Genomic DNA, 15,566 nt, shown 5'->3' on the forward strand with positions numbered 1-15,566 from the left:
ATCTCCTGCTCTTCAGCAGACACTTTGGCAATTTGACATAGGTCATACCTCTTCTTCCCAGGCCAGCCCTGAACAAGCTCTGACATCATTAACTGCAGTGTGGCAACAGGCCCTCTTCCTCTTCCTCTTCCTCTTCCTCTTCCTCTTCCTCTTCCTCTTCCTCTTCCTCTTCCTCTTCCTCTTCCTCTTCCTCTTCCTCTTCCTCTTCCTCTTCCTCTTCCTCTTCCTCTTCCTCTTCCTCTTCCTCTTCCTCTTCCTCTTCCTCTTCCTCTTCCCTTGTGTAGTGTCCACAGCTGGCCTTGAATCCAAGAGAAGTTCTGGTGAGCTCTTGGCTGCTTTTCTCAGGAGCTGCTCCTAAGCAGAGGGGTTTGCCCTCAGTTCTGTCTGAGCTGTGTTATAGCTAATGCCCTTGCTTGACCATATCTCTTGCTCATCCACCCAAGCTCAAATAGGGTAGGAAAGTGAACCTGCTAGTGAAGCCCTAATCTAGGCCTTACCAATCCATCAGCCAACACTCACCAATGAGACTGGAGCCCAGTATGCCAACTGTGGTGTGTTCTTGCCTATGGAAATGCAATCTCAGTAAATAAAAGATAGGAGGGAAAAATATGACAGGGAGCTACAAAAACATGTGAAATCATCAAGATCAGTCCAGCTGAAAACCTAATTTATTATCCAGGTTTCATGGCTTACATATGGATCACACTGACAACAGTCAAAGATGTGAAAAATGTTGTCTAAAATACTTGTAATTTCTAGGTGGTCTTTGACCATTACATTGTTAGTTATATATTTTTTTAATAGGATGGACTGGAAGTCTGACTAGAAAGGAATCATAAGAGAAGTAGTTGGGGACTGTCTTTACAAATGAGATTGGGATGCAGAACCATAAAAGTAAATGCTTTTCTCTGTTGGGTAACTCCTTTGGCTTTTTGGCTTTCAGGCTTTCATTTCGCACTTCATTGCCATAGCTTTACACCGCTGTAGTCATGGCAGTAACACTAGCAAAGAACTGGAATTAAGCCTTGGCAGATCCTGAAGGCTAAAATTAACTACATTTCTAAACATTTATCTGACTGTTTTAGTGGTAAAATAGTAAGTTTTAATTTTAAAAAATAATAATTTCATAAATAAAAATTGATCATATTGATACTTGCTTTACCATTGAAGCTTTACCATTCAAGACCTTTTAAGGATTTAAATGCCACTATTCTATGTCAGCATTCATAAACTTGATCTTGATAGGAAGACAATACGGTATGTATCTCCAATAAATATGAGTGAAGTTCCCAAGGCCTTTGTGTCCATAGGGAGTTTTAATACTGTACATTCATATTACAGCACATGAAGATAATTTGTTTCTGGCAGTGCTTATTTTATCCAGGTTTGACATACAAACGGACAAAATTGAATTAATAAATCTAGATCTCAGTTTGTGTCAACAAGTGCACAGCTGATTTTAAAAACTAAACAAACCCAAACACTCCCCTGCTCTGCGCCATTGTCTTTGTCAGGCACCTCTGACATTCTCCTGGCTTGTACTTTCCTGTGTACTGGTAAAATGTCAGGTAGGAGGTATTTGACAGTGTGTCTGTGACTAAGAGAAATTAAACTAGGGGAGTACATCACTTTATAGTAGGTGGTGACATGCAATGTAGCAAGTAGAGAATGTGAAGTTATGTGGTGTGACATACACAGTTTAGAAGTGTGGATTGCAACATTTTATTTAATGGGAACACAAGGAAAGATTTGCACAGCTAATCACAAATGAGTGCCAGTGGCACCTTTTTTTCAAACTGGCTGTAATGTATTTAGTGTATCTATACCAACAAAAGTATTTCAGGAATGTGCTTAAAATTTGTATTTCCAATTTAAAATAAAAGTATTGAGATATAAATAGAATAATAGTGTCAACTAGATTAGAGTTGGTACTTAAACACATTTTGAAGTATGTGGATTTGGACCACTAAATTTGGAGGCAAAACCCCACAAACAGGAAGCCCCTGCCCTCTGGGAAAATTCAAACCTGATTCCATGGTGCCTGGCTGAGGTCCAGACATATAATACAGTATTTGCCTGCAAGCATGTACACACGGAGAGACTGGTAAAAGGGAAATCGTGTTTCATTACACCAGAGATATCTGGGGTAATTCAACTGGAGTAGAAAGAGCCACATATTTACAGGTGCATGCCTAAATGAACAATATGGTCCATAGTCTCCAGAGTGTTAAAAAATTTTTAAAAATGGGCAGTCTCTTTAAAGTTCCCTCTGCTTTTGTCCTATTGAAATTATGTAACACTTAATAATCTCTTCCTTATTTTCAGACCTATTTGTTAGGTCCAGAAATTATTACTTTTTCTTGGCAACAGCTAATCTGTTATCCTCTAATTTCTCTACATTGGAAATGGCATTTTGGCATCATCCTCAAAACAAAACAAACAAGTGAAAGAAACTACAAGAAACATTAAAGAAAGGAGAGGGAAAAGAAATCTTCAAATCATATTTAGCCCCATCTGGCCCTTGAAAATCATGGAAATGGATGATTGAGTGCAGATTCCAGGATGGGTTGCCTTTCAAGGGAAACAAAATCTGGATATTTCTATGTCTAGACCACAGAAGAAAAAATGCTTTGGTGCTAATTAACCCATTAAAAGCTTACAAATCCTGAGTGGTTCTTGGCAACTCCTGTAGGGAAGTTCACAGATTTAAGCTAACAAAGGAAATGTGTGAGGGTGCAGCCTGGGAGTCAGGAGATCTGGGTCCTGGTGCTTACTCTAGCCCTGGCTTGCTCTTCAATTTTAGCATCAATACTCAGCTTTTATCTGCCTTGTTTTTTCTCCCTTTATAAGTGGGATTGTGATATTGCCCACCCTCCAAGAGCTCTCTGATACCAAAAGAGGAAAAATGCTATGAAGCCAGTCTTGTTTTTTTATGTTGTATCTGAATGTTGGCTAAGTAGAAACCAGAGTCTAAATTTGTATGCTGTAGTCAGATGTTAGACACTGAGTAAGCACTTCTTTAGGACCATCTATATTGCTAAAAGGGTAGATAAAGCAGAAAATAATATGCTCCATGCTTTCAGTGCACATGTTCAGAGATTCCTTCTAAGTGAGGTTTAGAGGGATATACTGATATTAGCCCCTCAGAAATTATGGTTTAGACTGACTGTTTTTTAATTACTAAAGTATATTAACCATGAATGTGCCCATAAAAAATACATTCAATATAAATCGAAATGAAAAGGTAGAAACAATATTTCAGCCAGGCAGGTGCTGCCTTTTATTCTTTTCATGCTTCTCAGCCCATCATTGCAACCACCTGCCATTATGGTCCTGCTGATTGAGAACAGACTGGAAATTGTTCCCATATGACTGCTTGGTGAGTTAAACAAATACCCACTAGAAGACAGAAAAATCCATATTAGCTGTGTCAAAGAGAAAAAAAATCAAAATCAGGCCTGCCTGGATCTGGGAAATATAGTGATCATCTAATTACCTGAGTTTACCTCTTGCTCCCTTGTCAGCCCCCTCTAATGCCTTGGAAACTCTCCCACTCCTCTCTTACCCCAGCTGCTAGCTCATGCCTTGCTGCACTAATTTCACTGTCTGCTATTTTCACTATCCCCTTTTCCATTTGGAAACACAGGTTCCCCATTTGTTTACATACCACCCTTTTCCTGGACTGCTCTGACTTTCACAAACTGCTGTGGAAGGAATGGAAGTTGGTGAAGGTTGGATTGGTGATGGCTAATGGGAGCTCTGTTTTAGAACTTAAAAACTTAGACAAACCTCCAGCAGCACAATGTGGGAATTAGAAAAATAAAAGTTACTAAATAATAAATACTTTGAGAAGGAGCTTCAAAGGGAAGGGTCGCTTTTAGCAATTTCACATTCCTTCAGTGTTTACAGATGTTTCACACTAAGGAATTAGTTCAGTGTGTTTCTTAGCATCTACTTAACCAATGTTTGAGTGGTCACCTGAAATCAACAGGGCCAGGACACTTCTTCTCCTTTTTAATACCTTTATTAAAAGTGATCAGCTCAGGATTTGGCAGCTCGGCAGGGCTGCAGTCTCCCGTCGTGTCTCCCAGGACAACTCAGAGGAGGAGGATAAGCACAGCTCTGCCCACTAGGGGCAGAGCTGGGGAATCACGTCCTCGTGGGAGCCTTTAGAGCGTGGTGTTCCCGTCAGATGATACCCCTCATGGCCCAGTTGGCTCCATCTCACCGCTGGGGACGACTCCCATGGTCAGGGCGAGAGGGACTCTGAAGGTGTTCCGCATCTCTGCAGGCTCAGCACTCGGCTCCTCACGTCTAGACATCACTCCAGTCTCTCAACTCTTATTTGGCTCGTTGTTTTTGGGGTTTTCTCAGTACATTCGGAGCGAGGGACCCACACAGAATGCTGGTCTTGGAGTCACTTTGCATAGCCCCCCCCACCCTCTCAGGTGTCTTCACTATTCTGGGAAAAGTACAACTTAGCCTCGGGCAAGGCTCTGCTAATACAAAAGGAGCGATTAGCCACAACGACCCGTGATTACAATAACAAAACACGCAGAACTTCGGCAGCTACAGTGATCTGGCTGCCTTTTTGTAACTTTTTCTCACAAAAAAAATATTAACCGAATTTTTGTTCATAACAGTCCCCTCTCTTTTTCTTTGATATTGAGCTTAAATTTTTAAGCTCACATCAATTCACAATTTTTTGTTTTGAATCTACTATAAATTTCTTGTGCACTTTGGTAATCATGGTTACTTAACCTTGTTACTTTCCTTGGTTTCTTCAGGTTGGTCTGCACAGCCAGTACTATTTTACTAAAACAGATAAATAAGCATAGTAAAAAGAGCAATCCTCCAAGCACACACACAGCGAGAAAAACTACCTTTTCCCATACATCTTTTCTGAAAATCTTCAGGTTCTCCCACCCACTGGGATCAAGTGTAGGAGTTTGATCTCAATTATTTACACATACTAATCTTTTTATTTTGTTTGAAATGTTCCTAATAATTGAATTCTTTATTTTTAATACTGCCTGGAGCCGGATAACTTTGTTTAACATAGATATTGGGATCCGAATTTGGCTTTTACAATTTTCGATTTTCTCCATTTCTATTTCACTTTGCCTGTTCTTTTTAATTTCTCCCAAATCATTATATATAGGAACTCCCAAACTTGATCCAGTTTCTTTGGGTAATAAGAAAAAGATAAGTTTTATCACTCTAGCAATGCAGCTGCCAGACCAGTCTCTTGACAACTTGGTGTGTGTTGTGGTATCAGAGATCAGACCTAGGGGTTTGGAGCTCCCCTGAAATGCGTTCCAAAAGGGGTTTATCTCTTTTCCAGTACACTCATATAAATACTTGTTACAAACAATTTTTCTTACCATTTTCATCATTTCTTTGCTTTTTACTAGATCTGCTGAGCTTGTTTCAGCAGCATCACATTCAAAGCACAACCTGGCTTCCCCTACAGGGCACTCTCCTAGGAGTGACTCCCTAAAAGTGGCAGTATTGTATGCTATCCAATACACTCTCTTATTTTTCTGATAAAGGACCAATTGGGAGAGGTTAACACAATCAGGGTTAGAACTGATGTGGACTCTCGACAAGGAGCTCACTTCCTCCTCCTAGAGGGGTTGTTAGTATTCACTGTATGTCTCAGCTGGGCTGCCCAGAGCACCACCAGCAATCAGAGCCATCATTACTACCCTTCCCAAGAGTCCGGTATGGGTCATCTTGCACAGCCTGCCCACCTGGCCTTGCCTCTTGGGGAATTTTTTTTTCTGAGAAGAAGCTTCCAAGCTCTTTAGAGTCCCTTCTACCCGCTTCTCTGGTTAAACCTCTCTTGGTCTATTCCCTAACAATTTTGGTTTCCCTCATTGGAGTGTTCTGTAGAGGATTAACCAGGAGTCTTTAGAATTAAATTGGGGAACTTAACCAGAATTACTTATTTACAGTCCTAAACTTTTTACCAACATAGTTTACACAGAACAGTTTTGAAACATTTTAAGCAATATTAAAACTCTGATACCATTTTTTTCCCCCCACAGTTCAGTCTTTTTTACTCTTCCTTCTGAGAGTCAGCTTTAAATCACAGTATACTCAGGTGGATTAACTTGTGATGTGGATGAATCCTTATCCAGTGCCCGGAGGTGAGTGGTGTGGACTCTGGTCAAAGGCCAGAGGGAAAAACTGGGAGTCTGTCCCAATGCCAGAAGGAGAAAGGGGTGGACTCCGGTCCAATGCCGGGGGGAGAATGGGGTGCAGTCCGGTCCAATGCCAGAATGCCAGAGGGAAAAAAACTGATGTTGAATCCTGGTCCAATGCCAGGGGGTGAGAGTGATGTGAGTCCAACCTTTTCCTTTTGGTCTGCACCGTCGAATTAGTAAGGAAGAGTACCTGAAACGGGCTTTCAAACACAGGCATTAATGGTCTGCTATTTAATGATTTTATCAAAACTCAGTTTCTCTGTTTAATGTTATTGGTTAATTTCTCTTTTTCCATAGCTTGCATGTTTCTCTCATCAACTTCTACATACTCTGTATTTTGCAAGGAGTTGTATTTCTCAGCTAACTTAACTCCCAAAGTATTTTTATTCCCCTATTTTTCTGTGTATTTAATTCACCGGTTTTCTGTTCTATTTTTCAAGATCTTATCTATCTCTTGCTTCTGTTTCTTACTTTCACTTAGAGCCTAAATACTTCTTTCAACCCCTTACACTTAATTTTTTTTTTCTTAACCATTCTTCTACACAATACACTTCCCTCTAAGGAGATGTGGTAAAACTTATAATGCACAATCTACATTACCTCTATTCTAATTTGTCTATATTCACTCCCACACATTCCTTCACACCTTCAAGACACAAACTGGATCATTATTGCTAGAAAATCACGGGTCCCTATAGCCCCCCCTCATCTTGGGGGTGGCCCACAGGTCTCAGTATCCCTGGGCCTCTTGGAAGGGTCCCGACTCTGGTTGCCTCTGGTGCACATTCACCTGTGAGGCTGTCTGCGTGTCACTCACGCTCTCACAGCTACGGCTCCCTCACACATCTGGGGAGCACTAGTTTGGTTTGCAGGTCACACACACACACTTTGGTCACAGTGCCCACCTGCCGGGGGAACAGTATCCTGATTTGCAGGTCACACACACTTCCACTGCCCCCTTCCCACCTGCCTGGGAAGTTGAGGCTGACTTTGTGACTCACTCTCACACACAACAAGACAACAATAAGGTACCTTTTACTTTCACATCACTTATTACAATTTTAATTTTACTGGCCAGTTTTGGTGCCATTGAATATCCTTTCTACCTAGCTGTTTTTGTCTAACTTCAGATGTTTTTTTCACTATACTATACTTTTTACTACTTTGTTGAGACAGGACTTATCTGCTCCTGTATCTACTCAAAAATTCAAATTCTTCATTTAGGGGTCCCACCTCAAAGTTTACCAAGGGCTCTTCTAGATGTTGCAGCGGGTCCCCTATAGTGTAAAGCCCCTGACCCTCTAATCGCCACCTTTAAGGATCTTCCCTAAATTATCTTGTTCCCTGGCCATTGCTGCATCGAGTCTGAGCTTTCTACAAAACCTCCTGATGTGTCCTGCCTCCCCACAGTAATAGCAATGTTGTTCTCTCAAAGGGCCTTGAGGTGTCTTGATCCCTCTTGCACCTGACAGTACTGGCCTATCCTTGCCTCCTCCTGGTGGTGGACCTGCCCACCCTGCACTTTCTCTAGCTACAGCAACCATGATCCTAGCCTTGGCCATTGCTTTATCTTCCTCCCTCCTTAAATACACCTTCAATGCCTCTCTTAATAACTCATTTATGTCCTTCTCTTGCCAGTCTTCCATCTTTTCCAATTTTCTCCTTATATCAGGCCAAGATTTAGTAACAAATTGGACTTTTAGTAGCATTTGACCTTCTAGGGTGTCTGGGTACAATTGTCTAGAGTACAATTGAAAGTTCCGCCTTAGGCGATTAAGCCAGGCAGCAGGAGCTTCATCCTTCTCTTGTGTATCCTCAAATGCCAATTGGGTATTAGTTCCTTTGGGAACTGACTCTTTGATCCCCCGTATGATCAAAGACCTATATTCCATCATGGCCTGGGGGAGAAGAGCCTGAGTGAATATTAAGTGGAGCTGGAGAAGGGGTGGAGAATGCAGCAGGTGGAGTAGGCACTTGTGGTGATGCAGAAGGAACTGGAGGAGATACTGGGTTTATCATAGCGGAAGCTGAAGAGGTAGAAGGAGGAATTTGAGCAGGTGGTAATTATTGAAGTGAAGGGGAGACGACCATCCTTTAATGCATCGAACTCCAATTTATTGATCGATCAGCCACTTTTATACAATAGTGTTAATTAACTTCATGCATATTACAAAATCCAATCTCACGATAGGCTAACAGAGAAAACTCTAACCACTCCTTTTGTTTTACAATACCTATAATTGTTTATTAAAAACAGAACCAGTGTTCCCACTGTGATATGAAAGGTTCCCAAAACTTCCATATCTGTTCCCAGGGTGCCATCTTTTCCCAGAGAGGGTGTTTTGCTTGTTATGGGAAGACTGTCTGAGAACCTTATTGTTTATAAAGTGATGCATGAGAGAGCCTAATTGTTTATAGAAATCAAGCCTGGGAACTGCTTTTGGAACTGCTTTGCAACTACCTTTTACTTTCTCTCAACTGTATGTCTTCATGGCCTTTTTCTTTAAGCCATGCTTGAACTAAACTCTCCACATTTCCCCCGTCTTTTTCTGTTTGAGAAAGGAGGTTAGTTTGCCAGGTTTTCTCTATCATCCTACTAACCATATTTTGGATACAACTACAGAAACAAGGTAAAATAAGTAAAGGCAATAAGAGTACACCTAATATCCCTATAGCATATATTACAAGGTTTCTTAACCATGGTCCCAATCCTAAACTTTTAAGCCACTCATCAATTCCCAATCCTTCTTCTTCCTTAAGGCTGTTAAGCCCTAGCCGTAGCTCTTTTATCTTGGCATGAATAGATACAGAATGATCAGATAAATTCATGCAACACATCCCTTCAAACTCTTCACACCCATGGCCTTGTGCTGGCAGTAAAAAATCTATGGTAGCTCTATTTTGTAAAACAGCGTGATTAACACTCTGTACATCTGCAGTTAACATATCTAATATCTGTGATGTCTTATTCAATTCACTCTTAGCCCAACACCCTATTTGTTTTGCTAAAGTCATTGCTTTGCTTGCAGCACCTCCTGGTAGGAGAGTTGCAACCACCACTTGTTTAAATTTACTCCAGAACCATGGATCTCCTATTTGACTACAGTCTAAGTTATGTAAGCTGCGCCTTTGCCTGCTTGTCTTATGACTTAGTTGCATTAACACAGACATATTAGGGTGGAATAATGATAACTTGCGTAAATAACAAGGTCCACCCTGCGGCTGGGCTGGTATACCATTCCAGGCTCTATCTCCGCAAATTAGAAATATCCCTGTGGATAATTTCTTAGGTGTCATGATACTAGAGCCTTTACATTGGTTACAGAGCTGTTTGGACACTATGTCTGGGCTTAGAGATGAATCCAGAGTAGCCCATGTCTGTTTATGCTGATTCATCTTTTGAAAATTTGAGTAATCAAAGCTGAATCACCCACCATTGGAAGTGCTGGTCATGCTAGCATTTGCACTTCCGAAAAGACCTAACTCCTCAGGTGGGGAATGCAAAGGAGTATTAAGTGATTGAATTAGCAGGCATTGGCAGTAGCCGTCACTCTGACTGGCAGTATACCCTTTTTGTGCAGGCAATTTAATATTTACCATATTGCGCATACATAAGGCATGGTTATTAATAAGACTGCAGAATTCTTAGGAGACCATACTGGTAGCCCTACCAAATACGTTTGAAATGGGTTAGTAACTCCTCCAAGGCTGAGACAAAGCGATGACTGATTAATCTGTCTAGCAAGCGTTATCCATACATTATCTCTAGATTGACTAAAGTGTGTTACCCTTAATTCTTCAGCTACCACTACACCAAGCAATATAACAAAAGTAAACCTCATTTTTCTGTTTTTACTTTGACCTTCTTTTTCTTATCAGTTTTTAACTTTACTGTTCCCGATACCTGAAGACCACACCTTTGTAACCTTCTAATGCAGTTATCTAATGCCTGATTGGGATCTCCTCTTATAGGCCCTACAACAGAATGTTGTGTTAAAGGTACCAGTTTTCTACACCTTACAGAGGCTATATATGATGCACTTTGAGCTTTAACCCTTTTCAAAATACACTGTATCTCCCACCGATAAAAGGCCAAGATTTTCTGCTCATGAGATTCATAAAGGTCTAAAGCTGAGGCAGTATTTAGCCCTGTCTGATTCTGTAGTGCCCACTCCCAATTATGTTCCCAGGTATGTCTATAATTACAGGTGTTACACCATAAATGAAAAAGTGACAACTAATCCACCCAAAAGGTCTTATCACAACCCCCACAACACAGTGCAACCCAAGCAGCACAATTTGGGCTGTGACATTCAAGGCAGTTCTCTTTTGCCGGTCCTCTTATATGAAAAGATGATAATGATTCAATAATGTCAATCAGTTCCCTGGTCATCCGGCAACGGCGTGTTATGGCCCTGTCGATCGCCTTCGAGTGTCCCTTCAGTTGAAGCAGTAGTGGTCTCAGGATCAGGAGCAGCTTCTTCTCCAGACGGTCCTTATCCTCTTCCGTGAGTTGGTTCACCAATCGCTGCATCAAGAACAGGTTTAGTCCACTTGCAGGTACCCACAATGCTCCTGTAGGGGTGGAAATACAAAGATATCCCCTTCCCCAGAACAGGACCTTAGCAGGATCCTTCCATAACCCTGTCTTGGGATCTCGGTATTTTAGCCATACTTCTTTTTTCTGTTCACCAAACTCTTGTGGCTTATAGTGTAGTTCTGCTGGGGGTTGCCCTACATCTCCAAACACACACAAATGATTAATCACAAATAAACTTTTCAATAATCTTGCCTGGGGGTCAGTTACTTCCTCATGCTTGGCTAAATACTTCTTTAAGGTACCATGTGCCCTTTCGATGATGGCCTGCCCTGTTGGGGAATTTGGGATACCTGTAACATGTTCAATCCCCCAACTTCTTAAGAATTTCCCTATCCTTTGACTGATATAGGCAGAACCATTATCTGTTTTAATTCTTTTTGGTGTACCCATCACTGCAAAACAACTGTACAAATGTCTTTCCACATGTACAGCTCTTTCTCCTGTCTGAGCTGTTGCCCATATATATTTGCTATAAGTATCAATGGACACATGTACATACTTTAGTCTGCCAAAACTAGGGACGTGTGTAACGTCCATTTGCCATAATTCATTTGTTTGCAGGCCTCATGGGTTTACTCCTAGGCCTAAACCACTTCCCCCATTATGGTGACTACAAGTCGGGCAAGCCCTCACAATAGCTTTTGCTTCTGAGAGTGTTATCTTAAATTCTCTGCTTAAGCCTTTTGCATTTTGGTGAAACATTGAGTGGGCCTCTCGAGCCAATTGGTGACTTGACAGAGGTGTGCTTTGGGTAATGGTGACCAATCTATCTGCCCTATCATTCCCTTCACCTAAACCAACATCCCATTTGTGACTTCTAATATGAATTACAGCATAAGCATGTTCTCTGGATCTTGTAGCTCTCTTTAACTGCAATAGTAGTTCATATAGTCTTTGATTTTGCACCTCTTTTATGGAAGCGTCTTCAATTCTTGCTACAACTCCTGCTACATAGAGTCTGTAACAACATTCAAAGATTCCTTAAATTGTGCCATTGCCCATACCACTGCTAACAGCTCCATGGTTTGTAAGCTGTCCACTGCTTCCGCTTGCAGAATATGATGCTTCTATACTCCCTTTTCTTGCCAGGTTATTACAGCAGTTCTTGATTTCCTGCCAGCGTCTGTAAATGCAGTAATGGCACCTGAGATAGGAGAATTCTCTCGCTTTGGACGAGTTATCCAGTCCCAGTCCCCTATCCATTGAATCAAAGCTGGTCGAAGCTGATATGTTTCAATAGGGCAACATGCACCTAAGAGAGCTTCCTGCAGTTCCTCTGAATTAGTCAAATACCAGTCCAAGGTATCCTTTTTCATTGGTATCTTGATGGCAGCTGGTTCTGCCCCAGCCACCTGCAACATCCTTTCTCTGCCCTTCTTTATCAGATCCGCTAACATTTCAATTTTTTGAAAAAGAGTCTTACTTTGCTGCAGTGGAGGGGAGATCCATTCTAATATCCGTGTTTCCCCCGTTTCTTGTTTGCTTTGTGTAAGTGCTCCCAAAAGATACTGTGGGCCCTTCCAAATCGTCAGATCTATGGGTAAGTCTGGATCCCTTTGATGAATATGTCCATGCATAACACAGTCCATAATTTGCTGAATGACCCGCTGTTGTTTGTCAGTAATACACACCGGATGAGTTGGGTCAGTTCCTTTCAACAGTGGACGCAACTCATTGAGCAGTTCATTGGGTATTCCCACCATTGGTTTTAACCACTGTAAATCACCCAAGAATTTTTGAGCATCATTTAAGGTGGTTATTTTTGTTTTTAATTGCAGCTTTTGAGGTTTGACAGTTTGTTCTGTCATAGACCATCCCAGGTATTTCCAGGGAGCAGTTGTTTGGATCTTCTCAGGAGCTACTACTAGAGAGTATTGTGCCAGTGTGGTTCTTATTTCCTGGACTTGTTGTTGTGTGAAAGGCATCGGCTGAGCAAACAATACATCATCCATATAATGATATATCACTGTATCAGGCCATTGCTTCCTAAGACGTTGCAAAGCTGCACTGACATAAAGCTGACACAAGGTGGGGCTGTTGCGCATGCCCTGCGGAAGAACGGTCCATTCAAACCTCTGATCAGGTGCTTCTTTATTAATCGCAGGTAATGTGAAGGCAAACCGTCGCATATCCTGCGGGTGGAGGGCGATAGTAAAAAAGCAATCCTTTAGGTCAATAATCAGCAAAGGCCAATCCATCGGGATCATGGCTGGGTTAGGTAATCCAGGTTGTAATGAGCCCATAGGTTCCATCTGCTCATTAACAGCACACAAATCATGGAGCAGCCTGTATTTCCCTGACTTCTTTTTAATTACAAAAATTTGAGTATTCCAGGGGCTGGTAGATAAATGCAAGTGTCCCTGTTGAAACTGTTCTGAGACGAGCTGATGTGCGTGTTGAAGACTTTCCCCTTTCAAAGGCCATTGTTTAACCCATACCGGGGTGTCAATGATCCAGGTGATGGGAATTGGGAAAGTCCAAGCAATGGCTTTTACTCCAAAGGGTGTTCATTTGTCAAGACCACCCCTAGCTGAGCCATAATATCCCGACCTATAAGGCATTGAACAGTAGGTGGTAACTGCACCACCGAAAAGATTGCTGTAAGCTGTTTCCCGTCTATATGAACTCGGAGGGGGGGCGAGCGGCCAGCCAGGGTAAATCCTCCGACCCCGGATACTGCAGTGGCTGCCGGCTGTAAAGGCCAATGCTGAGGCCAGCAATTAAGACTAATAATGCTGGAATCTGCTCCAGGATCCAGCAGACCTGAAAATGACCTTTTTTGTCCTTTGAATTCTACTTCTACCTTTTCCTTGGGTCTCTTGGCAAGATTTAAAGTTAACAAAGTAAGTCCTCCTGTGGAACCAAAAGCACTTTCTTTCCTCTCTTGACTTTTTATGGGTTGTATTCCTTTAGTCACTTGCTCAAGCGGTACCAGCTGATCAATCCTTTGTCCCTTATTTATTTGAAGAGGAGGAAAAGGGGTGTAAACCATTACCATAATCTCTCCCATGTAATCCGCGTCAATAACGCCAGGCAAAACAAACAGTCCCAACATAGATGCAGAAGATCTTCCAAATAGCAGAGCACCCACTGCTTTGTTCTGTATAATAATAGGTCCTTGGACCCCTGTTGGGACTTTTCGCAGGTGCGGAGTCATCAGTGTCACGTCTACTGCGGCTGCCAGGTCCATGCCGAGGCTCCCTGCTGTGGCAGGTTGGAGGTTGCCTGCTGCGGTAGGTTGGAGGCTCCCTGCTGCGGAGGGTTGGAGGCACGGGGGGGTGTTGTTGTTGCAGCGGCGACTTGTGTCTGGGCGCGACCGCTGCGGGAATACGCGCTCCTGGGGAAGTTTCCCAACCTCCGTCTACAAGCGCCCGTATTATGATTGCCCATACGGCATTTCTGGCACCAGATTCTGACAGCCTGGCATTCCCGATGTACATGGCCCGTGCCTCCGCATCGGTAGCATTTCATGCGGCCCCCTTTATTTGATGCTGCAAATGCGGCTGACGCTTGGAGAGGTGCAAGAGCAGCTAACACCTGACTCTCAGAGGACTTTGCCTGTTCTTGCAAGCCTATTCCTAACTGTTTGATCGCGTCTACCACAAAAGCCTGCTGCCCGGTCGGTACGAGAGGCATCGTCTCTAATGCCTCCTCTATAGTCCAATTTGCACCTAAGGTACTAAGTACGCTCCTAGTAGCAGAATTACAATTTTGAAGTGCACACTGTTTAAGGAGGGCTCTGCGCATATATTCCAGCAAACCAGCTCTCTCAATTGCAGCAGCAGCTTTATCAATAAAAGCGCCAAATGATTCCTCTCTGCCTTGCTTAATTCCCATATATACTGGTATCCCTCCTGGTTCCTTTACCCTTTCTATTGCGAGTCTGACTAACCTCATTGCCTCCCGGCACTTCTCCTGACCTATTAAGGCTTGTGCCTCAGTACAAAGGAAAGGTCCCAGACCCATAAGCTCATTAAGAGTGAAGCCATGGAGGGGGTCACCCGGCTGCCTTTGTATTGCCACGCACTCGCTAACGAGCGCTTGCCAATGAGCATTAAACAGCAATTGTTGGTGTTGGGTAAAGATTAATTTAACTATGCCACGACAATGATTAACGAGAAGGATGCTGGTGTCAAAAATATAGTCGAGCATTTGTTTGGCTGGTTCGCTTTTAAATCCAAACTGACTAACAGTAGCTCGCAATTGAGATAACATTTTCCAGTCAAGAGCAGTGATTGTCGCTTGTATGCACCCCCCGGCCTGAGGAGTGAAGACAACCGGACAAGCCAGTTCGCTAGCCATACTTATCAGCTCTTGATCTCCCTTTTCCATTGCATCTTTGGCCACGCATCTCGTCTATCCCTCGCAATCGTCGCCGCTGGGTCGTTTTCCGCCCCAGGGATCGACTGATTGCTTTTCGGGAACGGAGTATGCAATTGCGGCCCTGGCTGCTGCGATACAGCAGATACGGGAGAATCAGAAGTGCTCCGTGTAGCCTGCAGCAAGGCAGACAATAAAGCACCCTGCGGAGCTTGGCTCGTTAGTGGGGGCTGGCTCGTTAAAGGAGGCGGCGAAGCGGGTAATACAGCGCTCTGTGGAGCCTGGCTTATAGCCTGGCTTATAGCCTGGCTCGCAGCCTGGCTCGCCGAGGGAGGTGGTGAGGCTGGTAATAAAACCGTCCTCGTAGCGGGGCCGAGAGGAGTTCCCGACTCCTTATCAAACTCCCTGTCTTGATCGTATTCTTTGTTACGATCATG

This window comes from Melospiza georgiana, chromosome 2, assembly GCF_028018845.1.
Source record: "Melospiza georgiana isolate bMelGeo1 chromosome 2, bMelGeo1.pri, whole genome shotgun sequence".
NCBI lineage: Eukaryota > Metazoa > Chordata > Aves > Passeriformes > Passerellidae > Melospiza > Melospiza georgiana.